At 40.8% G+C, this 26,677-nt stretch overlaps 1 protein-coding gene across 1 annotated transcript in view; it reads right to left on the bottom strand.

Moving 5' to 3' along the window:
- Positions 1–26,677, bottom strand: part of runx2b (RUNX family transcription factor 2b) — a 131,186-nt gene that overhangs the window by 50,163 nt on the left and 54,346 nt on the right. Inside the window, 1 exon segment of the mRNA XM_077552379.1 lies at positions 996–1,101. The gene's annotated coding sequence lies outside the window, so the exon portion shown is untranslated.

Raw genomic sequence — 26,677 nt, 5'->3', positions numbered from 1 at the left:
GTATCAATGACTAAAAAATGCAGCCATTTTTCTATGAGTTTAACATTTTCAGATTAACAAGAGTAGGCATTTTATTGTACATTTAGAACATGTATAAAATTTGCGATTAATCATGAGTTAACCATTGAAGTCATGCGATTAATTACAATTAAAGATTGTAATCACCTGACACCACTAATGAAAAATAAATACATAAATTCACACTGCGTCACATAAATGTCCATTGTGCTACTCCTCCTGGTGTGCCCAACTGAAAATGACATCACAGTGCCTAAGCGCTCAGCTTGTATGTCACATGGCCAAACTGGCGAGCTTCACGGTCGTTACAGAAACTCTTCGGTACTGTGATATCATTTTCAATCGACAACAAATGGCAAAATGGCCGCCCATTGACATGGATACAAACGGGTGGATTTTGCTGCTTAATTTATATTCCACAAACACAGTATTAATCAGAATGCTTTGTTTGGACTAGCCGGGGTGCACAGAGCATATTGTAAAGAAACATTTAGATTCTGCAAAATAGATGCTATTTAGCGTTAGCATTGAGCTAGCGGGCTGAAAAACTAGGCTATGTGATCGATTTTAAAATTTTCTTTGTTTTGATTAGTTTGAAAGGAAATGTCATCTGGGAATGGCAATACACAACCAAGTCTTTTTGGAGAATTCACAAATTGTATTTACCAAACTGTTGTTTTATTATGAGTCAGTTTTACAATAAACTTAAGCGAGAAGTGGCGTATAAATAGCTGAAGGGAAAACTCCCATTTATTCTTAGTCACAGAAACAGAATAGGTGCTCAATTATACTTTGAAGTTCAAGTGTGTTTTAATAAGTCTGATTGTGTTTAAAGTGTGTGGTATATATAAAGCTATTGTTTTTTTTGAATAACCCACAATAGGTGAAAATCAGTAACACATACCAATAAAGTACACAAAAAAAAAAGAAGTTTTTATACTTTACCACAGCCTTGTTTGGGTTTGGTGTTAACTCACTTTTATCCTGCCAAACCTCCACCATGGAGTTTGAGCTCAACCGATCCCAGGTCTGATGTAGGCGGTGGGCACATGCCAAGCCAGGCTTCTGCTTTTGTTTTTCGGCCTGCGGAGGCAAAAACACAAAGACGAACGTTCTTGATTGGAGGGGATTTGGGACAATTACGTCGTAAGAGGAGCCGAGCGAGTCACGCAAGAGCGCATTTGCGACGACGTCTGGAGTTCATGCGAAACCCGGTGTTTTCGCGGGTTTAACGTTTCTAAATCGTTGCTTGATGTAAACAGGGCATGGTATTGAGGGGGGGTGGGGGGGGGGGATATTGGGAGTCCTGCTGTGTCGAGACAATTCCTGACAGCTGTGTTCACGTGAAAGGCTGCAATACGATCCGGAATATAATATTTAATTCATAAGATTTTCTCCTCCGGTGGCCGAATACGCCAGCGACTCAAGTTGAAGATGAAGAGCTTGGACGCGCCGTGAGTTCTGGTCTGGGTTCTGGAAGGCCCACCCTGCCGCTCTACCACTCGGGACCACACATGCACGCACCTTCAATGTTGTTATCACAAGCCCTCGCAGAAACATAATAGAGGTTTCACGTGTTGCTGAAAATTACACGCGCTCGCTATGGTTTCCTTCCTTACTTCAGTTTAGAAGGAGGTTGTTTTCATTTCTGGAAACGTGTGAGTGGATAATGACAGCCAGCCTGGAAGATAGGGCTGGGCGATATGGCCTTAAAAGAAAATGCATATTTTTTTCACAAAGATCTGATATCCTAATTTCATTGATTTTTCCCTTTTGCTTATAAAAAAAAAACCTGACGCTGACATGACTCAAAACAGGTTCTGCTTTTTTGTTAGGGATGTTCAATACCACTTTTTCTCAGACCAAGACCAGAATAAGTAGGCTTAACCCTTGAGTAGTCACCGATACCAAGTATCGATTCCACCAGTACTTTTGATATACAGCCCCCACCCTCAACAAATTGACTGATTTTGGAAGGCCCACAGAATATTCTATTCTATTGCTATAAAAACATGGAACCTACCAAAAGTATATTTGTATCTGTTTTCATTTTGCAGCAATTAGCATTAGAATATAGCTAAGTTTCATCATTATGCACACCTTTGTTGAGAACACTGGCAAAAAGAGCTTGTTGCAACTTGGCCCTGGCTGATCTCTTATACTCTGCTGCCACCTGCTGGCCGTTTTTTTGTAATAACTACCATTGCTTTAAGCGACCTCTTCAGGTCAGAAGCTGCATCAAAGCCTTCTGTATGCTCTAGCATAAAAATAAAAAAAACACCAATTGACCAATTGAGCTGCTTTCACTGGAAACAAAGAAGTTAATGGAAAATTTTACTGCAAAACTCAAGCAGATGAAGAAAACCAAGTCGATTTTTGAAGAAGTGACTCATCTTGCGAGTATGGAAAATGTTTGCATTTGACTTTTCGAGTCCAGTGTTGGTCATCTACGTGTTCTATTGATCTTTTTTTTGTGGCGTCTGGAGGGCTGTTTTTGGAGTCGCAAGAAAAATAAAGAAGAGGGAAATGTTTAATATCAAATGGCACAAGAACAACCTAAACACACTTTGGAAATTGCTTTGACAGTTTATATGAAAAAAAAAAATGAAAAAAAGAAGGGAGTCAGATCATCACATCATTGGCAGAGACAGCTGACCGCTGATTTTTTTTTTCCCTCCCCCCTTCATCGCTTCATTTTAATCACGCTGCAGCATAAACACTCAGTCGTAGTTCAAAGGCGCATGTGGACAGACAAGCGGTGATTTTCTACGTGCTTGTGAAGTTGCTTTAACTTGTCCTCTAAGTAGCTTGATATTGAATAGATACAGCAAACACCCTAACAGGATACAAACACTTGTTTTTCCTTTGATTTTTCATGACCTGAACTCAAAGACCTAAGATGTCCACAAAGGGCCAATTTCCCTTAAATCTCTTATCTGAGTGAGCGCTTCTCCTTTGCCAAAAATAACCCCTCCACCTCAAAGTTGTGGCACATCAAGATGCTGATAAGACTGATTATTGCACAGGTGTGCCTCTGGCTGCCTCCAATAACATTCTACTTGGTCATCAACCCAGTCAGGATCTGGTGTGGCCACCATTCGCCTCGTCTAGTCCAACAATCTTGTTGGTTATTGCCAAGATTTGAAACTATTTTCCCATTAGCTTGCTAATAGTATTTTACATCGACTTTAGCATTAGCAAAGCATGTCTTGTATTTTAATATGAAATGTGTGTAATTCTTTTTGTTGTGTGTTCAGTTTTACAGGAAAGTCCAACTTGGGTGTCATTAAACAGTTTAAAAGGAACCCCGACTGTCATGACAAGTTTGCTCTATATTATTTATTTGGTTGTTACTAACATAACTGTGAGATTCATATTTCAAAAATCATTTGCAGTTTAATACGTTTTGTAGAAACTTTATTTGGACGTACGCCGCCATTGTTATTTACGTGGCAACGCATTCCGTGCCGAGCAATGTGAAACGCCTATACAGAAAGCAAGGTAAGTCTCCGTTGCGTTCCTAAAGAGACGATCAGAACTCTTGAATGCGTAGGGGGGAGGGTGACTCTCCCGATCGCATGTTGTTTCTTTAGGAACGCTACGAGGCTTACCTTGCTTCTTTATAGGCGTTTCAGCCAGCCGCTACGCACTGAATGTGTTGTGACGTAAGTCACAATGGCGGCGTACGTCCAAATAAAGTTTCTACAAAATGTGTTAAACTGCAAATGATTTTTGAAAAATGAATCTCATAGTTATGTTAGTAACAACCAAATAAATAATATAGAGCAAACACACATTTCGTATTAAAATACAAGACATGCTTTGCTAATGCTAAAGTCAATGTAAAATACTATTAGCATGCTAATGGGAAAATAGTTTCAAATCTTGGCAATAACCAACAAGATTGTTGGACAAGACGAGGCGAATGGTGGCCACACCAGATGCTGACTGGGTTGCAAATGAATCTCACAGTTATGTTAGTAGCAACCAATTAAATAATATAGATCTAACTTGTCATTACAGTTGGGGTTTCTTTTAAAGCACGCTCAGAGAGGGCAGAATCACATAACGTCACACTCTTGCTTGGTGAGTAACATGGTGCATTCAGGGTATTTGACAACGTCGGAACTTGCATAAATGCTGCACCGTTTGGCAAACTAATCATTTTTTCTTCAATTTTGTTGAGAAAGAAGCCAAAATCATGAATAATAATAAAAAATCAGCAACATTGTGGATGATATTTGCAAGAGACAAATGTGTGCCACAAAAAAAAAATAAAAATCTGTGATATAGCCGGGGGTATGTGTATGATAAACAGCGATATAGCATGGGAAAACTGTAGTTGTATCCTCATGGAACCCTGTGACTGTGCGGTGACGGGTCGGTCCAGTTTAAGCAACCGAAGTGCAAAGTCAGCACACATAATAACACCCCGTCTCCGTGATGATGCAAGCCCGACGCGAGTCACATGACGGCCCAGTGTCATAAACAGAAATGTGTCACCGGGAAAGTGTGAGGACGACGCACGAGGCCCGTGACTCAGCCGGCGCGGGGCACGCCGGGCAACCTCGGTGATCTTACACATAAGCGGTCCATTATGTCGCAGTCGGTTGATTTGCCGGCGGGAACAAAAGCCGGCCTGATGGCAGCGAGCGTCTCCCGTTGGACGAGCGAGCCAATATGAGGGTGGCCCGCGTGGCAGCGACAATGGCGCAAACAAAAGCCTCCGCTGTCTTCTTTTCGTGACGGATAATTGCCCCGGCTCACATGATTTCGCAATGCTGTGACTCGGGCTGTTCCAAAGATGAATTTAGGACATTGTGGACAAGAAGCTGCTTTTCTTCTTCAATGTGGTTAGAAAAAGGGAAGATCCAAGCATTGATGGATGACAAAATGCAGGCAGGGAAAAGAGGGTAGCGTCCCAGTGACTAAATTACGGACTATATTGTCTTTTGATTATCATTTAAAAAAATAAAAATAAAAAGGTTGCCTTCTCTCTTTAAAGTTGTTTAAAATACAATCCAAAATGCAATGGCTTTTGCTTTACACAAACCAACCCTTACAAAATTTCTCATGTACGGTTACAATCGGCTCCAAATCGCCTTTTACCATTTAATCAGCAAGTCACAAATCACCTCTTGCCAAAAAAACATGTCATAGTCCAAAAAAATGAAAATTCCCATTTGATCAAAGTGGTAAATGGAGTGCATTTATATGGCGCTTTATCAAGCTACCTATTCACTGAAACACATCGGAATGTACACGGACACGCTAATGCAGCCGCGTCAACCTACGTTAAGGTTTCTTTTTAGTTTAAGCAGATGTGGCATATCCTGGTCCAGAAAGTCACAACTTTAGCTGCTGGTGCTAACTAGCGAGCTCCCTATCTAGCTCCGCGGATGCTTGTTTAGCTGCTGGGCAGCTAGCAGGCTAGCACAAGGGGATAAAGCCAAACTGGCCGGGTTGTTACTTTCTGGACCTGGATTTGTCACATCGGTGTTTAAGATAACTTATTTTGACCTCCAGGATCCCGCGTCGTACACTGGCCAAAGGCGGAACCGAGGATCTTCTTCTGGCCCAGTTTAAAATCCATCCACTTGCGTTGTTCCAGCTGCTGGCAAGCGCTAGGCTAACCCGGGTATTTTCATATTTCATCTCACTTGCTAGGACGGCGTATAGAATCCCAAGATTCTGATTTGCTGTTTGAGTTATCACCGGCACAGCGTACTAAACAGTGAACAAATCGTGATGTTAAGCAGAATAAAGTACCGCTATGTACAGCTTAGTTGTATTTAACTTTTAAATGAAATACATTTAAAGTGAATTGCTAGTCATTATCAAAAAATAAAGAAAAAAATGACAACCACAGAAATAAACCATTGGTGACATTTTAAAATATTTGACTTAATACATCTATTTAATTATTGCCATCACTTTAAAGTTAAAAAATGACATCACAGCGTATTTTACGGTTTATGATATCGTACAGACCATTTGGGCTCTAATATAGCGCCATATCTTCCTCAAAATGAAAGACAAAAAGAAAATGGGCGACTTACGTTGCCATCCCGTCGTGAGTGGACGGTCTTTTGTCTTTCATTCCTGAAATGAAAATGGAATAAAAAAAATGACGCTTTGCTCCCCGTATTCCCGTGAAATATTCCAGTCCCACGCTGGAGTACGATGAAGCACAGTAGCAATGGCCTATAAATGTAATTAAGCGGAGTTAATTTAATTATAAGTGACAAACTGCGTCGTCCCCAGTGATATCCTAATTGAATTACAGCCGTAAAGCTCCAAAGGCCATCAATCAAAATGCTTTATGACTTTCCGCTGTCCACGAATGCTAATTGATGAGCGTTGATCCATTCAGACTGGTCCTAAATGCGGAAAGTCTGAGTCACCACAGAGAAATAAAATGAGGATGTTTGCTGCTTGTGGTGGCAACGCATTCAAAACAAAAATCATTCATCCATCAAACCTTGTGTTGCCAGATATATTCAAAGCACACTTCTTTTTTTTTTTTTTTTTACTGTAAGACAGACTAGCCTAGCCGCACAGGAAAAGGACCGAAAACCCTTACACAAAGGCACCGACCGAAACGCGGGGTGACCCAAGGCCTTTTCACACTGCACTTAGCAGATAGCAGTGTGCCGTCAACGAACCCGGGCATTGTGTATTTGTATGAGGGCGCGAGGGAACGCTTGCTGTTTGCTAGTATGCTTCGAATTGAAAAATGTGTGTCAATACGCCGCATCCAATAGGAGGGAGGTTGGCGGAGGGATTTCAGAGAGCGACTTGTTCATTAAACGCCGAACATGGAGGAAGTAATTAATAAATTTACAGTCCCAGTGTCCCGAGGTTTGGGACACGAAAAATGACATGCGGTCTACCTCATGTCCCAACCAGAGGACACCAGGCTACTTCCTTGGTGGGTTGCTAAGCAACCACCTCCAAATATGGGTACACTTATGCTGGGGTAAACTTAAATATTAAAATCAAACTCCATCTTATGGTTCTTTTTTTTTTTTTTGCCTAAAATTGATTTACAAAAATTATGTTATAGTGGAAAAAAAAAAAAACGTTTTTCGTTGCCAATTAAAAATGTGACGAATGAATGACACAAATTGCCGTGAACCAAACAAATCTGATCTGCGCAATTCCTCGCACATACCGCGCAATTATCGTACAGCTCGCGGTTACTGGATGCGCGTTTTGTAAACTACGAGCGCTCTCCACACATTCCAGCCGAAACGAAATGCCGGAATGTGAGGCACGATGCTAATTTGAAGACGGAATGAATCTATAAATCTGACTGTGTTCCTTTGCCCCGCGGACACACAGCCACGATAATTACGGGTTGACTTTACAGACGTTCAGACGTCTCTCATCAGCGCCGCTAATGGCATAAGCAGCAGGCGGCTACGTGCTTACTCACCGTCTCGCGGTTACGGGGTGAGCGGAGGTAAACGGCAACGCTGATATCATTAGAAGTGGCCGAGGGCTCCAACTGCTTGTTGTTTGGACAGAGACTCGCCGTGTGGTTGAAAAGCCATTAGCTGTTTATCTGTTTGTTGCGTCTCGGCGCAGAGATGAATCCATTATTCATGAGTCACCGAATCAGACGTGAATTTTTCGGAAAAGGAAAATGAAGATGCTTGTTTTGGGCCAGCACTGTTTTGCTTCCAAAATATAATAATAGGAATTGAGCCCTGTTGTTAATAGCAATAAACTTATTGTTAATCATTTATTTCTGGAAAATGTGCCTTTAAGAATTTTCTCTGATCATGATGTCATAAGTCAGCTAATTTGCATAATACTGCCCCCCACCACAATCAAGTTTCCCCACCCGTGACACGATCAGTTCGGCTCAGTCTGGAACCCCTTGATGCAGAAGCACCATCATGCACGCTCACTCACTTCCCCCACAGATGTCAAAGCCACAAGGTAAGCAGAGCTGCATTGAGTTTCGTTGTGAGCCGTCCATTGTCCGTATTGCTTATCCTTATTAGGATCGTGGGCGTGCTGGAGCCTATCCCAGCAGCCTTTGGGAGCGAGGCAGGGCTCTGAGATCAACAGAGTTGGGCCAACTCGTGGAACCCAGAGTTCAAAATAAACATGGTGAAGCTGCGTTTAGCTGTTATGCTGCACACAAATGGAACAAGCTGCCAACAGAAATGAAGACAGCCCCGAGTGTAAATGCTTCTAAATCCAGATTAAGATCCAGAAGAAAAAAAATAAAATAAAAATAAATCCACATTAAAAACTGTGTTTTTTTCCCCACATACCTTTGATTAAGCTCTTTTCACAGGGATGTGATTTGACCAAAGTGAAATTGTCTGAAAATTTAGCCGGGGGTCTGGGGGCCGCTGGCACCCAGCTAGGTCCAGGGCAGTGCCCTGGTGGGGGGTAGCCCCCCGGAGCTCATGGGTTTTCCGTGTTTTTAAGTACTTTCAATGCACTCACATGACAAAGAAATAGACAAAACAGCATAAATTTTCAATGTATATTGAACTATCCCATATAAAATGGCAGTTTTAGTCAACTCAAAATCAGTCACATTCAAAAACATTGGACTGCCATTGCTTTTAAAAACTATCACTGAGAATATCATCATATCTAACTAATGTGATTACTAAGTTATAACACATAAATAATGTTGAAGAGTTCAAATTTCATGAACAAATAATTGTATCATGACCAAATGAAAAGTAACTCATATTAGAGCATACCACAAATGTCTTTGTTATAGCAGAAGATGTTATCTGTCGGAGTCATGTGCATACACAATGAACTACTAAAAAAAAAAAAAATAAAAAAATCGGATTTTTTTTTTTTGGGGGGGGGAGATAAAAAAAAAAGCAGAATTCCGCGAATTAGCGGAAAAATCACATCCCTGTTTTCAACCCGTTTTAAATCATGTTTTTTCCCCCGCTTTTAATCGTTATTATCATCATTAAAGTAGATGACAAAACTACTGAACATAACAAAAACATCAATCCATTTTCTTCCGCTTATCCAGGGTCAGGTCAAAGGGTCAGCAGCTTAAGCAGTCCACAACAAAAAACAAACGTGTCTAATTTGCTTTGAGACAATTTTGCAATGTTTACACTATCTCTGTTACATAATGCCCTCCGCCTCGATGTCCAAATGGGAGCAATGAAAGCTGGCTTTCATTAGCGGCCGGCCCCGTATTGAGCCGTGCTTCTGAAAACATGGTAGCGCCTTGCTTACAAGCGAGCACGCACACACACGGCGCGAGAGAGCGGTGGGGGAGGGGTGGGGCTGGGCGCCGACGCCTGATTGCTGAAAGGGAGCGTGGCTCTTCTCCAAGCGAGGCCACTTTGGGAGTCACCCCGCACACACACACACACACAATCACACTCTCTCTGTCACACTCGCATTCAATCACGCTCGCTCGCACGCACGCACGTGCACACACAAGCGGCCGGCTTTCCAGTCGTGTCGGCGTGAGGGGGTTACCTCTGGGGCCCGGGCTGCATAAACACACGCGTGACCCAAGACAAACTTTCACAATTCCGCCAGGTGTGCAAACAGGGGGCTGCGAAAATACCCGGGAAAAAAAAGGCCTGAGCGTGTAAAAACAATACAAGTACTTCTGATGAACTCCGGCGAATGCAAAGTGACGACTGTCGAGCGGACGGAAGCCGGATCAGAAGGGTGCGCGCGTGCGGGGGTGCTTTGAAAAGGTACAATGTTTGGGATTTTTTTTTTAATAGGTTTTAGGTGAACTAATGAATACACACACACTCACATACAAAAAAAAAAGAAAAAAAGAGAGCAATGATGATGACATGTCAAATCGGTAAAATTACCGAATGAACAATACTGAGCTCTCCAGGGAAAAAAAGAAGAAAAAAAAAAGGTACAAAGTAGGATATGTCATCGTGATGTCACACCGAGCGGCAAAAGCTGACCGGTGCCACATTTCCAAGCAGTCTCGGTCTGCCGGTTTAGGTCGGGTGTGTTGTGTTCCGGAGGTGTTTCTAAAACCAACATGACTTGTGAGGACCAGATGCTGAAATGAATCACATGCGAGTGACGAAAGTAGTTTGGTTATGGGTGATATAGCATGACTGCGGACAGTCGATGACTCCCGAGTTAAGTGGTCTCAAACTCGTGGTCCGGGGGGCCATTTACGGCCTGGGCTACCACGTAGCTTAGCTTTCGGCAAAACGTCATTCTGAAGTGGAAAGAAAGGATATCCTGTCATGTATTTTTTCTAAACTTGCCATGCAGAGAAAGGTCGGCGACGACAACAGCCAATTTCAAGAAAAACGGCACACAAATTTTTTTTTTCTTACTTTGTCCTTCACTCCCCAAAACATATTTATGCATGTTTTTTTTTTTATGGTTTTCATGCTAAAACATACACACTGCTTTGACACAGCTTCTGACATGAAGAGGTCACTTAACTCTTTCACTGCCAAAAACGTTAAATAACGTTTAGTAAAATGGAGGAGTGCCAAAGACGTTAAAAGACGTTTGTTTCAAAACAGAGGTGAAACTAACCATTTTCTATTGTTGATTACTGAAAAACGGAATAAGGTAGAAACAAACTTTTTTTTCTGATGAAAGATGAGAGTCCAATCTTTCATTTGGTAGTATGTGTGTTTCCATAGTCCAAACACATAATTTTCTGTGGACCTTGAAAGATCAGTCAAAATGCTTAAATCGGCTGGCACCCACGGCATCCCTTTTCTGAAAACGTCTGGCAGTCAAAGAGTTAAAGCAATGGTTGTTATTAGCAGAAACGTCCAGCAGGTGGCAGCAGAGTATAAGAGATCAGCCAGGGCTATGTTGCAACAAGCTCTTTTTCCCAGCGTTTTCAACAGGTTTGTGAATAATGATGAAACTATATTCTAATGCTAATTGCTGCAAAACGGACACAGTTAGAAATATACTTTTTTCCTGATAAAAAAGACAAATCTTTCTTTTGATAGGTTCCATCTTTTTATAGCAATATAACAGAATATTCTGTGGACCGCGCAAAATCAGTCAAAACCCAGTAAAACAGCCGGGAGCGAAGGGGGTTGCTCCAGTGAAAATGGTTGGGAGTGAAGAGTTTATAACCATTGAGAAGATTGGATTAGTCGTACTTTTTTTGAATACTTGAACCTCTTTTTTTTATGGAATACTTGATGCGGCTCAGACACGTCCAAACTAGTCAGCAGCCCACAAATAAGTTGAATCTGAGACGCCTACCTTAGCTCCAGAATGCTCCAAAAACCTCTAAATTGTTTGGTGTGAGTAATAAAATGAAGTGAACTTTCGACACAATACAGATACAATCTCACATCCTGATTTGCCATCTCTATCCAAAACAAGCTAAAAATTGAAAAGTTGGTGAAAGTTGCCATGAAAGTGATCGGTTTGGCAAATCAGGCCCCGAGTGAGCCTAAAAGACTTTTGGATGGCGGTGACGGACAAGGACAACCCCGGCCGGCGGCTCGCTGCCTGTTCCTGATTACTCAGACATGCCGATGAGTCTCTACTTTCATGGCCCTCGCGTCTCTTTCATCGGCCAGCGCAGTCATCGCCACGCTGCTTAAGTGATAGCACGTTGTTCTTAGCGGGGCGTCGCCCTCCCTTGGCAAGCACGGCAGCCTTCAAGGAGGCGGGCGTCAATGGCGTCCATATCGGGATTAGTGATAGTTTACGTCCCAGCTGTTGTGACGGTAAACTGCCGTTTGGCAGAAATCCGTGAGTCATGTTTGGGAAGAGCCGGCATCTGTGATCATCCGTCTTTTTCTTTCCTCTGGCCCGAGAGGAAACATCTTGTGAATTTCCCCAGGAGCTGTTTGCCTTTTGTCAAATTGTTGCTATTAACGCCACGCCGTAAAGTCAAAGCTGTCAGAGTGTCTGACAGTAATTAGTGTCGGCTTTACAGACGGGGGGAAAAAGTGGAGCTGCTCGGAGAAAGTCGGCGGTGGGATTTCTGACGTTTTGGCGGATTTTTTAAGGTTTAGTTGAAAGCGACATTTCTGGCGGAATGCTATTCAATCCAAATAGGTGCAGATGGAGATTCAGTATAAATGTCACCATCATTTCATGCAATCCTGCCGTTTAGAATAAGTAGCAGCGGGAGGGGAAACTTACCACTAAACAAACAACGCTTCTTAAACGTCGTGCATTGTTCATAGGCAACCCGCTTCGTAAATATTAACATCGACGGGTACCCGGTTTTTCGACTCTCCCGAAATACGATGTTACTAACTGGAATCTGGAATTAATACCACCTCCGATTAAAAGTTTATTTTGACTGATAAGTAGGGGGTGTCAGGCGATTACAAAATATAATCGTAATTAATCGCATGACTTCAATAGTTAACTCACGATTAATCGCAAATTTTATGTGTTCTAAATGTACAATGAAATACATTTTTTTCCAAGTTTTCATACTCTTGTTAACATAAAAGTGGGGGGAAATGTTGAACTAATAGAAATATGGCTGTATCTTTTAGTTATTGATACAGTAATTTCATAATCCATAAAATTGAGTTAAAATTAAAAAGATGCACTGTGCTGTAAAAAATGAGTGTGATAATGATTTATGTTGATGTCATTTTTCTGCCACTAGATGGCATAATTGCATTTGTAAGACGGTGACAGCCCAGTGCATTTTTATTTTCATATTAAGAGCTATCTAATCTTTAACATGAAGTAACTTGTGAAATTCTGCACATTTTTTAAATTGTAAAATAAAACTTGACCCCAGTCTCCACAAATGTATGCATTATTATCAAATTTATTACTGCTAAATTTTAACGTGGACGTGTCTGCTGCGTTGTAACTGGAATTCCACCAGTACAGGCTTTCCAAGTAAGGGGCGGCTATTAATCGTGCGTTTAAAAAAATTGTGGCGTTAAAGGAATTTGAAATTAACTCTAAATTAACTCACTAATTTTGACACCCCTATAAGATGTCATTTCATCGATTTTATTGCTTTGTGTTCCCAGCCAAAATTTGAACGAGCTTCATATACAATGCCACTATTTCACACAAAAGTTCAACTTTGCATGGCATACCTTGTCATAGCTAACATTTCCTTGTACTTTTGTTTTCAGTCAGCAAACTAGTAGCGACAGAACGATCATATTCCGTAATCTCTGGAAATCATTCAAGGGGATTATTTGGAGAAAAATCATCATTTGCTTCCTGGCGTAATTTAAGATGAGCCCTCTGGAAATATCTGCAGTATCCAAAAGGACAACACGACTCCAGAACATTTCATCAAAGGTTTGGGGCGTACAGGAAAACCAAGACAAATATTATTTCTAGGTCTGTGACGCTTGACGCTAACGGTTGATGTATGAAGTGTGACATATATTCTTTATAAACGTCTCTCAAAATACAGCAGAGAATCCCTGGAAGGAAACTGATTTCTAAAGATGAAATGTTTCTGCAAATTGGTTTTGATGAATGAATTTTATTTTTTTTTTTAACTCTGATATTGCATCTTTCCGTGCCTGCCTCTTTAAGGAAGATTAAAAAGTAATAAATCCATCATACGCAGGACCTTTGCAAATCTTCCAAGCGTTTGAAACGTGCCTTGATGTGCGCTAATTGCCTTCCAGAAGCTTCCACCATCTCCTTAACACTTTTATGTCCCCGTAGTGAATGGCGGCATCTGGTCGTCTCCGCAACGTCCCGTCGGCTGGTCTTGATCTCTGGCAAAGAAGACCACCAAGCTTCTGGCACCCGAGCCCACTCTCTCGCTCCCTCTCCGGCGTGTCCATTAAATCATCTCACCCCGCTCCCATCTCAATATAGCCGTGTATTTTTGAACTAAGACAAATATTTGACTTATGCATACTGTAGGTGCAGCGCGGCTGGGCTGTGGCCAAAAACACCATTATCAAAACGTCCGTGAAAGGGGAACATTCATGTGCGGGGGGGACGCACATGCGGCATTTATTTGGTCGCTTCTGATAAGCTGCAACCAAAGTACTGCGACTCAAATAAGAGTACAACAGCTGCAAATGGTAAGTACGGTACGGAATTTCATTATTTGTACATGCACCATCTGAACCTTTAAGAACTTGGGTGAACCCTTGGCCTTTTCTACATACAACTATTTGCTGAAATATGCACCTATTCACATTTTTTTTTTCAGTTTTTCTGTCCCAAACATGTCGCAAGGAAGCTTTGAACGTGTTCAAAATATCTCGGTGGCAAGAAAAACAGTTTGCGACCTTTAAAACTGTTGGTGTCTTTGCTGGTTATTTCTTTGTTTTTTTTCCTTTATTGACTGGTATTGACTGAAAGATGATCAATAGAGAAGATTGATTTAAAAAGTGCAGAAGGTCCAGACCTAAGTGGTGGCTTTTTGAGCTACTTTGGTACTGGTACCAAAGTAGCTTAGTTACATGAAATTGTAGAACTTTGTCCCAACACTAAAAAGGACGCTTCTGGTTCTTGGTCACCTTGGTCCATGGATTGCTCAGTTTAGCCGGGGGGGGGGGGGGGATCCATTTCCGGGCAGAGTCCTGGTCCTGGTTCCAATCCCAGAGACCACTGTGACGTAATGTCTTCCCCACTGCTTGTTTGTGATTCCTCCATTTCCAGTTTTTTTGGCGAATGATCAAGATGATCGAGAAAAATGAAAAGAACCAGAGAAATTCCGATGACCCGCATTAGTAAGTTGCCTTTTTCTTGGTGCGTTCGGTTTAGGTGAACGGTATGGGATTTTTTAATAGGTTTTAGGTGAACTAATGAATACACACCCACATACAAAATAAACATTTCTATATAAAAAAAAAATAATAAAAAAATAAAATAAAAAAAAGAGAGCAATGACGATGACATGTCAAATCGGTAAAATTACCGAATGAACTGAGCTCTCCAGAAAAAATAAATAAATACATAAAAAAATAATAATAATAAAAAAAAGGTAAGTTCCCTTTTCCCCCCAAACTATTCTCAGTTTTAAATGTCACCAGCACCTGTTTGCGTGTGGCATACTGCATGTGTTCCTGCCGTGAGATGAAATACTTTCTGGTGATCTAATAACCATTCAATATTTCGCAGCGCACATTTCCGTTGCGCTTCACATAAAAAGTCTCAGATGACCCTTGGTCTATCTTTAACAGATTGATATATGACACTATTTCACTGCTTGTACAGGCTTTAATAAAATAAAATAAAAAAAAACTGGTTGTAGCGTCGAGCATCCAGTGTGGCTCGTATAAAAAGTCAATCGACCTTATGTAGTTCTCTGCAGTTTCTCCAGACTCCGGACATCGTGTCAAAGGACCCCCCTTCTGTTCATCTCTTCCTGTTTCCGTGTTTTCCTGGATGCAGATTAATGCGCCTAACATATGCTCGCCATCCGCTGGTGGATTTCCTCCTAATGGAGGAAAGGACGGTGTAGGCGAATTGCCATCTTTGATCCGACGCGAAAAACCCTCGCATGGGTTTATTTCTCTGCATCATCGCTGAGATGTGGAGGAAGCTCAACTCTGGAAGTCATTTTGGGCTTGAGAGCTTAAGCCTCGGTGTAAGCCCATTCATTGTCTTTGCGGACGCTGGGAAGGATTGCAGGCTTCTGTGCTGGCAGCGAGTCGCGTTCCTTTGCCACTCGGGCCTTGTTAACACTGCCTGCCCCAAAAATCTATTTCCATCCAATTCTGCGGCTTGAATCCGGCTTGATTTTGTGAAGTTCAAACAGCAGCGATTCCAATTTAAGCACTAGCGAATGACAGTGCGGACGGTAAAGCTTCAACATCAGTCACTTCAGAGACTCTTTGTGGATGCCTGGAGTCCAAAAAACGCATGAAATCTAACATCTTAACTCTTCTAAAGACAGATGGAAATAAAACGGAAGAAAATCATTTCAGTTGAATAAGATACTGCATCACTATACACCTACAAAAGTGGGCCTGACGTCAACAAAATACAGCAATTGATAAATTAAAACAAACATGTTAGCCAAGAAGAAAGTATTACTTAGCATACTTAAAAATAAACAATTTTGTAGACATGACTATCACAAGTAGACTCACAAATAAAATCTGACGGAGACAAGTTAGAAAGAGACAGGAGGTCTGCCATTTTGGTTTGAAGCGGCCATTTTACCGTCATTTCCAGGGGGCTCTACAACAAACAGAGATTTAATCTGACCGCTACCCAATTTGAACCACATACACACCCTGAAAACGGATTGGTCAAATGAACCAAAAAAAGGTTACATTTGTTAGTTATGTGTCCGACAGATCCTTTGGTTAAAAGAACCACTCTAGAATAGTAGGTGTTTTTAACCAATATTTATTGGTGATTGGGCCATTATAATAATTAATAAATAAATAAGTTTAGAAGACAATAAATTGATACAATAAATATATTTCCAAGTGATCCATCTACACTTACTTTCTATTCTAACCAATTTCATTGGTTGTTTGGCTAACCAATAAAATTGGTATGCCGGTAACCCGGAATGGTCAATGTCTGACCAATCTATTGGTTAATCAAGCCAATATGAGCTTAACCAACTAGATTGGTAGTTTTTTAACCAATCCATTTTTAGAGTGTAGTAAAAAGTAGGCCAACCCAAAATGGTGATTTTTGGTCATTGGAAAAGAATGTTAGTGAACAGAAAACACGAAATTTATAAATTTGAAAATTAAACCCTCAAAGCGCCACTTAGTAACATGAAATTTGGTAGGCTTGTCTATCATTGGAAGATACACAAAAGTGGAGATATTTTTGCAATTCCTGCTTTTTTTGTGTGCGCTGAATTTAAAGGGGAATGAGGGGAGCCGCTTCGATTGGCCCGAAGTCGGCTGTGTTCCCTCCAACAATAACACACAACGGTGCAAACACCCTCTTCTACCTGCGCTAATCTAGCAAAAATACCAAAAGACAGAAAACTTCACCCATGCACACAGATAGATTGTGCTTTTGCACAAGACTTGCACCGGGCACCAAAATAGGGATAATGTTTCTCTGTTTTCTGAGTTAGTCCGCATTTTTCAGATCCAGGCACTAAATGGGCACTGCAGTGTAAAATCCACCCTTTTTACCGACTGCTTGTAACAGTCGATGCTCCCCACCGTGGAAACTTCTGGCCAGTTGGGTGACGTCCCAAAATGGCCTCCAGATTCCCTCCTTTCATCCCCCATTCAAATATTACTCAGCGGCAATTACGCAGGCAGTTGACAAGGCGACGACCTACGCACATCCACAGCGCCGAGGCGTCTGCTGATTGACTAATGTTGCACTTTTTGAACAGGCACAATTACAGCCTGTGAACTTGGCGCTAGCAACCGTGCCACCCCCCCCCCCCCCCTCCCCTTGGCTCGGGATTGTCACCGGGGCCATCTCAAGACACCTCAGCGGTAATTAAAGTAAGACCCCGCGCAGAGTATCAGTCGGGTTCCTCCTGCTCCAGTGATTTGTGAAGGCCCCGCCCCCTCCCTTAAAGCGACATACCCACCGTGTGTGTACATCGCACACCTCAGCGCCGCCTACACACACGTGGAAGCAGTCAGTGGACACCGAAGTCGTGCCGGTCTTAAGTCAAGGCGCGGAGGGGCTTTGAATGGATGATCTGTTTACGGAGCAGAAGAAAGGCAGACTATCGGGTTGCCAGATCTGGAACGCATTGATGTCGACGACGCTGGTTTGTCAGATGAAACTGCCAACGTTTTGATACGCAGCAGATGACTCGCAGGAGCCATACAAGCTCTTTGACAACTGACAAGGAGATCTGTGAAGGAGCTTAGAGGTTCAAGATTCAAAGTGTATTATCATACGAACAACAGGGAATGACATTCTTACTCTGTGGGCCCGCACGGATGCCAAAATAATGTAAAACATGAAAAAAAGATGAAAAGATAAATAGTGCAGAGTAAAAATATGTATATTAGCGAACACCCACTGTATAATAGAAGCTTAAACAGAAAGACAAATGGTTTCTGTACAACTCGCAAAATATTGGATTGAGCATTGCTTCGTTACAATTTATCTTGCATCACTGGAGTCCCACTCGTTACCTCCGCCAGGGAGGATTTGATTTAGTCGCTGTTTATTAGATGGACACAATAACTACGTGTGAAGGTTGTGGTTTGGTTGGATCTTGGTGCTAATCCAGGAATTTTTGTAAATTCCTCATTCATTCCAATAAATGCCCATGGAAAGTTTTCAACTGTGAACATTTTTCACCTCTTAGTACAAGTGGTGAAAATAAATACTCCAAAACTCAATTATTTCGTCGAAACGTTCACAACTTGTCATAGAGTTTGTCTACCAGTCCAACAGCTTAACTCATCCACTCCCAACAAATTTCACTGAAGCAACCCCCTTCGCTCCATCTGCATGCTCCAGCATAAAAAAACATTAACAAAATTTATAAATATGTTTTGGGCACCCTGGCAATATTTAAAATAAATGTTTTTAGACATTTTAAGGGGCAAATTAGTTAATTAAAGAGTTGTCAGATATTTTTTTTTGGGAGGGAAATGTGGCGATATAGTCTATGTTTTGACCTCAACAAAAACATCCAACTGAGCAATTTTAATAGAATTTTCTCCCCCATCCTGCCGTCTCCTTATAACTTTGGGACATTCCTGCCTTTTACAACACAAGGGCGGGAAAACAGCTGCGAGTTCGCTCTCTAAAAAAACACAGCAAAAATTCCCAAGAAATGGGCGGCAGCTGCCTTGCGACTATTTGTCCTTTTTTTTCTTTTTAATCAAACAGAAGTAACGTTTTATTTTTAAAGGGTGTTTGTGTGCGCTCAACGAGAACTGCAGACCATATCCTGTTTTTGAAGGCCCGGGTGGTGTCTTTATGGCACGTCGGGCATGTTTCGTCATACATTAAGGCAGAAGGACACTTAAATGCTACCTGATGTTAGCGCCACTGGGAATTTTTTTTTCTCTCTCGCTCTCAAGGCGCGCCCCAGAGAGCATGCACAACAATTTTGCCATTTACTGCGGTCACAAGATGGTCCGCTGCCGCTGTTATATTGGTTTGGAATGCACCGTTCTATTTTGGAGGTGGGTTGTGGGCCACTATGGTCACTGGCCCACTCACAACGGAGGCTGATGACTGGCTCGGAAGCAAAGCCTCTTTAACGCGGGAGGGACATTTTTGAGGCCAATGTGTCAACAGTTCTACAATGCAAAGAAAGAATTATGAGCAACAGCAGATTACACTACTGTGTTTTCTTTCTTTCTTTTTTTTTTAATTAGTTTTAACAAATTGCACTGTCGAGAATTCCAATGTTTCATAAAAAAAAAAAAAAGTTCCTTGTTTTGGCTGAGTTCATATTTGCCAAATGCAGCCAGACATGCAGGCCTGACAAACTTGATTTGGCTGCTCATGGCACCACTTGGTACCAATGCAAGTGGACTATAACAGCACTGAGTTCAATCTGCACCTTTATTTTGGAATGTAACCATAATTTGTCAATAAAATTTACATATATGTGTATATATATATATATATATACACACCTTTGATGTAAATACAAAAAAAATAATTCTTAAAAAAAAAAAAATCACCCCTTGAGCCCAATGCAAGTGGACAGTCACCGGTGAGTTGAAATAACCTCATGTACAGTATTCACATCTATATTTTGGAATGACATCTAAATTCAATAAGGACATTTGACACAATCGATTAAACAGTTCATTTCTACAATGTGTAGAAAGTCACGACTAATGCTGAACTCCACTATTGCGTTCCTAAAATTCTCTTCAACAAACAGCTCCGTCTGGATTTACAAGATTTCTTTCTGAAAATGATTTTTATTTGTATTTTTTTGGTACCTATTATCCCCTCTAGCTTGCGTTCAAAGAGTCCTTGTTCTGTGTCGTTCATCGCCGGTAATTACAGAGGTCGACGCTGTCGTTGAAATTGCGCCGCAAACTGTCAGAAGCGCCACTCTCGCGGCGAAGCAAAAATAAGCAACGTTTCGCCGCGTAAAAGTAACAAGTCCACGGCCGCGGCGGCACCGCGTTTATTTTCCCAGACGGCCTCCGCCGGGGGAATCTCAGAATTAACTGACAGATTTGAAAATATTTACGGAAAGGCCAACGTAGCAAAGTGAACATCAGAGAAGGGGCAGAATGAAAAAGCCTCCCTCGTCGACGATTGTTAGCGTTTCTGAATGCTGAACAGCTGTCCGCCTACAATAAATAAAGACTCTCGGGTCTTGAATGATTCTCGTTTGCTCCTGAATTTTTACCATTAATAATGCTACAAAGATCAGCTACCTACATAGCGACAGTTCTGAGGAGCTAATTTGTTGTAGCATACACCTGCTATATCGCAGTTTATTGTTTGCTCCCCCCCCCTACTTTAGAACATATTTTTAAAGCGAAGTCTGAATTTAGAGTTTGCGCGCCTTCATGTGAGCTGGCTTTGATTTTCAGCAAATAATGGGATGCAGGCAAGTGAGCGAAGGCCCCCCTTGAGGGGACGGGTTGCCTGGTGCGGTTCTCAGGGTCCGCAGCTAAAGTTGAGCTCGAGGCTAACGGGCTTGAGTTTTGCCAAACATGATACTATTCACGATAAAGCCTGGAAGGATGAGAGGTGCGGAATCCAGTTATAGCAGCAGGCAGCATTGTGCACTGTTTTGAATTTTTTTAACTGTTCTATGACAAAGTCTTGAGTCAAGTATGTGGGTTTGGTTGCGGATTTGAGCAAATTTGGACAAAAATTTCCATATTTTTTCCATCACTTAATTAGTAGCATATTAGCAAAGAGTGTGAACCTAAAAAAACGTATTCTTTTTTTCATTGAAATAGGCAGATTTGTGCAAGTATTTCCATTAGTGCTGCAATCCTAGTCAGGATTAGAAATGCAGAAGATGTAAAGACACTGATCCTAAATATAAACTTGATTTATTGAGGTACGCATTTTCAATTGATCACTTCTACAACATTCCTAGGTCCAATCACTGCTGAGCTATTTTTAGGCGCCATGTTGTCGATCCAAGATAAAGCATCTTAATTCTGAGAGGGAAACATCAAATTCTGACTATCCATTCCAAGCAGTCTGATTTGAATCAGCTCTCTACGATGTCGAGCATGCAACGGCAAATGTAAACAATTAACAATCACTTTTAAAGAATTAATATGCAGCACTGCGACATGCAAGAGATGATGCAGACGCAGTTGCAATAAAGTTAGAACGTCAACTACGGCTGATTTATTGGAAGTGGAAGGCTTTAATATGAGACACATGGTTTCAATAGATAGTGATTTGCAAGCGATGTAAAAGTGACTTATACAGGAGCCTGTCAAGGGAAGGAAAATGATAGAAGACAGACACAGCTGCGAGCCGGACGGTAAAGACGATGACGTACTTAAATTTTACAGATCACAACAATGTACAGTATATTAGTAATATGTCTATAGAACTTTTATATATGGCATGTTTGCAATGTTAAGCCGTGAAACGGGATCTTTCTTGTTTGCCTTTGAACCTGCATGTGAAGGTTGACTATCATAATATCGATGGTAATTTTCTTGAGCTTGTCTATGCCGTTTCCGTTATATGTTAGCATTAAGCTAACAGACATTTGTTGTTTTACGTATCAAAAATTACATTTCTAATGGCAGTGACATACATCTTCAAGCAAGCACATTTTGCTTCTTATTGCTATCTATCAAACGGTAAATAGCACTTTTGGGGAGGGCAAAATAATCCCTCCTAAAAAAAAAAGGTAAAAACAACTCTTGTTCCGTCACTATACAGTTATTTGTGACCGTTCAGCCTTTGAACCGCTGCTATATCGCAGATTCTTACTACTACTTTCCTTATGAATATTTCAGCTATACCGCTGCTAGTTAATTTGTTTTTAAAGAATACATTCACAAGTCCAAATTTGGAGTTGCACACCTTCAATGTAGTACCACATTTTGCCTTAACTTGCTGTTCTGTGAGTCTGCTAGCTTAATGCTAACAATTTGAAATCGTGTTGTCAGTCTGCTAGCTTAATGCTAACATCATGAGGAAATTGTGCTGTGAGTCTGCTAGCTTAATGCTAACATCATGTGAAATCATCAAAACATAAAATGCTCTGTAAAAGTAAGCATTTTGTATGTCATTATTTTTTAACAATTTGTGCCATAGCGTATTAAAGAGTTTCCGTTGGATTGCGTTAGCTCAGCTCTCTTTTACTGGCCAGTTGCAAGACATCAAAAGGAGGGTTAAGTGCCCGAGTGGGAGGCCCGACACACTGTTTCCTCTTGAGCGCGGAGGACCGTGTAGGCCAAGCACTGGGCGAGACGAGGGCAACTTTTTCCCTCTTTTTTTTTTTTTTTTTTTTTTTGCGCCGCAAAGTGTCCGATTGATCAGCGTCCAGTCGGCTGGCTTTTGAAGACAGTTGTCTCTGTCGCTTCCTGAGCCGGACCAAAGCCTTTTGTGACCAAACAAATGGAATGAATTACCCAACTGGTGCAAATTACAATTTTTTCCCCCCCTCTCCCCAGTAGACTTCGCTTGCCTTTTTCGGTATTACATATGTCTTCAGAACAGAAACTGAATGAGGAAGTTGTAAAAGTTGAGTCCCAGACTTGTCTTTAACAGATTAGTTGCAGGCATTTATGCTTCTTTTTAATAATTTCTCCCGGCGATACTATTGAGGATGACTATGTCAAACGAGCTGCAGGCTGCCTTTGAGCTGGACTTTTACATCTGCTCTACTATATTCATTCCAGGCCCCGGAACACTCAGAGAAGGTGAAATTACATTGTTAAGCTCAACAATCCGAGTGGACGGCACCTTGAAAATGAGTTTTTTGTTGTTGTGTTTGTTCATCCTATGTTTGTCAATTAGCAGGCTAGCCGCTAGCTCGTGGACAGTTCAATTGATGCCACAGGAACAAACACGGTAAAAATCCTCACCAAAAATGTAACAAAGTTTTCTTCTACAAGCCTTGCTTTGTTGTTATTTCATCCTGGAAGTGACCAATCAACACGCTGCACTCCACCCTGTCGGCGTCCTAACATAACAGTAAACTTGACCTTATAATCCGTTCTCGTCATTGTGAAAACGGGTTTTACTGTTGGCTCTTCTTGGAAAATCTGCGCGTCAACTCCCACACATGCAGCGACCTTTTCATGTCCTTTTTTTCCCCCAAGCTTCTTGTAATGTGGCCTCTAGTGTCGCAGAACTTCTTAAACTTGATTCTGCTTTGGTGAGAAGAAAACCAGAAATTGTCTCACGGGTCACAGAGACAATTTCTTAAATTTTCTTAATTTATATTCATGGGGTAAAATTACTCAGTACTGAACTCAAGTAGGTTTTTCAGATTTCCGATTACATGTAACTTAAACACAGTATACTTAATTTGTCAGCGAATGATGACATAATGTAAAAAAAAAAAGAAAATCATATTTGAGTTCCTAAAATGCCAGGTCCATGTGGACAAAACCTTGGGATCTAAAACGAAATTAACAGACGACCCGTAAATGTATCAAAATATTCTCAATCCATCGCTTATCATCAAGAAAACGGTAACCGGCAATAAGTATCAAAACACAAACATTGCAAGCATTTAGCCACCATTTTCACAAGAGTAGAAAAAAATAAATGCTTTGTGCATCGGAAGCACTTTTTTCTTTGACTTGACATTCCAAGCCTTGTAAAAATAGTCAAAAAGACAAAAACACAGGCACAGCCCGGAATAAAAACAAGCACACACACATGCACACATTTACTGGAAGAGTGACAAAGCATTGCAGCAGCAGAAGAAAAAAGAAAGAAAACAAGTGGGCAAAACCACTTGGAGGGTGAGGGGGAATAAAACAGCCTCCATTATTATCAAGGGTGGAGATCTGCCACAAGCGCATTACTCATCCAGTACTCACTTGATCCCTACCGTCCCAATTTATTTATATTTAGATCAATAGTAAACACTGGGTAGCAGCCACAAAAACAAACAGGATGAAACAGTTAACAGTCTTAACTATTTAGCCTGATGAAAATTTTAGATAGTTGTTTTTCTGTTTCAAATTATAATTAGCTTAATTTTCATTATCCAATTCATATTTTTATGTCATTGTATGTCTAATGCAATATCTTTGGATTTTTCATTTGTGTATTTTTCAAGGAATGTTTTTTTTTTTGTCAAATTGTCTGTTGTAAAATATTTTGAGTCATTTTCTCATATTTGTGTAATATGTTTTCTGTATTTTTTTTAATTTTTATAATAGTTTTACATGACAGGATGACCCCCCCGCCCCCATTTTTTCTATAATTATTAAAAAAATATTTTGATTATTGCTTTGGCTTTGTTACTGTAGAAAACAATTTGGTAAAAAAATAACCAAATTTGGGTCAAACATGGACCGATTCACTACTTGGGTCAATTTGACTCAAACTTTCTGGGTTGTTTCGCATCAAGCAATGCCCCGCCCCCAAAATAGGGTCGTTTTGCATAAAACAAGCCAAAAAAGTGCTTTTGTATACCAAAAAGTTGGGTCGTATATATATATATATATATATATATATATATATATATATATATATATATATATATATATATATATATATATATATAGTGTTCGTTTTTACAAAACAAAAAAAATTTGGTTGTTTTGTATAAAACACACCAAAAATGGGTCGTTTTCTACACAAGCCCGAAAAATGGGTTGTGTTAAAAACAAACAGATTTTTTTGAAACTCAAAAGTCAAATTGACCCAAGTAGTACATCTGTAAATTATTGACCCAAATAGGGTTATTTCTAACCTCTTTTTAGAATGTTCAGTCACTCGAGATTTAGTGAGTGCATTAGTGTTTTTATGCTATAATTTAAACAGTGGTAAACTCTTAGGTAACTTTATACTTGTATGGCATTTCGAAAGTGACTTAACACGTTGCATTGCCTGTACACTTAATAAAACATATTTTTATGATGGCCACAGAGAAGAAAAAGAAGGTGTTTCAAACTGAAAGGAAGCGAGTGTGTGAATGAGCAGTGACAAGAGGCAGGGAAGAAAAAGTGACTTAAGATGGCTAAGGGGGTGGGGGTTAGAGGTCACGAACCCGACACGTGTAGCTACTTGACCCCGAAAGTGAAGAAGAGGGCGGGTCACGGAAGGCAGCGCTTTATTGTTGTGGTTTACGAGCTGCTCAAGCCGGAGCTGTTAGAAGCTCCTAAATCACAGGCGTAGCTCACTTTTCCCAGCTGAGATCTTAACCCTCCAACGCCTCATCAATAATCATTCAGGAAAAACAACAACAACAGCAAGTTCATTTGAAAGCAATAAGGGCTATTTATTAGCGTGGACTGAACTCTAAATCAGCAACAATAACTCACAACTTTGTCATAGTGGTCATTTTATTATTTTTAGATTATTTTGAAATTGTTTATTCTTGTTATGAGGGCTGTAATGTTAGGCAAAAACACACACACACAATTCAATTTGTAACTTGGGTGTAAGGCTGTGGTGTTCAAACTATGGTCTGGGGGCCATTTGTGGCCCACAATCCATCTTTTACGGCCCGCGCCATATGTTAAAAATAATATCTGCTATATATATATATATATATATATATATGTGTGTATATGTATATATATATATATGTATATATATTAAAAAAAAAAAACATTTATTAAATTTTTTTAATTTATTTGTTTTGTTTTGTTTTAAAAAGGAGAGCAATGATGATGTCAAATCGAATGAACAATACTGAGCTCTCCTGAGAAAAAAAATAAAAATAAATAATAATAATATCTGCTACCCATAAATTGATTTTACATCCTTTTCTAAATATGCAAATACGCTAACAAAAATGCTTTTGCTCTACTTTCTGCTAACACTAAAAGTCACATTTCGGGTTAAGCCAGACATACCACCTAAAAAATATGGCTAATATCCGTGGCGTGGTCTGTTAGCCAGAGGCTGAGCAGCACTGTCTTTGTTGACCGCGCTTCTATTTCAGCTTTTTAATAGGAGGCCCGAGTAATGTGCTGATAATCAAACAGTAGGGTGTTCCCGATTGATGAAGAGTCAACGCAGAGAGTGTCAAAGGCGAGAGCCCTGTTATGATGATGATGATGATAACCTCAAATGAATCCTGCGCTCTCCAGCACAGTTTATTAGTTTAGGCCAGGGGCCACTTGTAGCCTCGCCGAGTGGACGCTAATTGTACGCGCGCTCCTTAAGCACCGACCGCAGCAATAATAGACGGAATTATGCCATAAATTCCCTCCAGATGTCCACTCGCGCCCGCCCCCCACCTCTCCAATTTGATGCTTCGCACACCCGTCATCCGCGCGCACACACACAGTTCCGCGCACACACATTGTGGCTTTGGTGAAGTGTTTGCATTGTCAGATTGTTTCCATACCGGGTGTTAGCATGCTGTGTTTCCTCACCGCCGCTGCAATTACAAGCGGTATTAGCTGATGAGTGTTTTGTTAACCTCCTAATAAGATGTCCTCCCGCCTGTGCTGAGCTCACAGAGACGCCATTGAATAATAAGCAAGAGTCCTTCAAGAAGAAAAAAAACGCCACTGGACAACTGTTGATAGCAATTGAATATCCTTTTTCAATAAGAGACCCTCGCACTTACGGTAAAAGGGTTCGAATTCAAACAACTGCTACTTCAACGACAATGGAACAGCAACAAATAGAGTACAAACGGAGCGCACAACAATAATTACGGGCTTATATTCTC

Source organism: Vanacampus margaritifer, chromosome 19 (assembly GCF_051991255.1).
Source record: "Vanacampus margaritifer isolate UIUO_Vmar chromosome 19, RoL_Vmar_1.0, whole genome shotgun sequence".
Lineage (NCBI taxonomy): Eukaryota > Metazoa > Chordata > Actinopteri > Syngnathiformes > Syngnathidae > Vanacampus > Vanacampus margaritifer.
The sequence above is the reverse complement of the archived record's forward strand: the minus strand, read 5'-3'. Positions and strand labels throughout refer to the sequence as shown.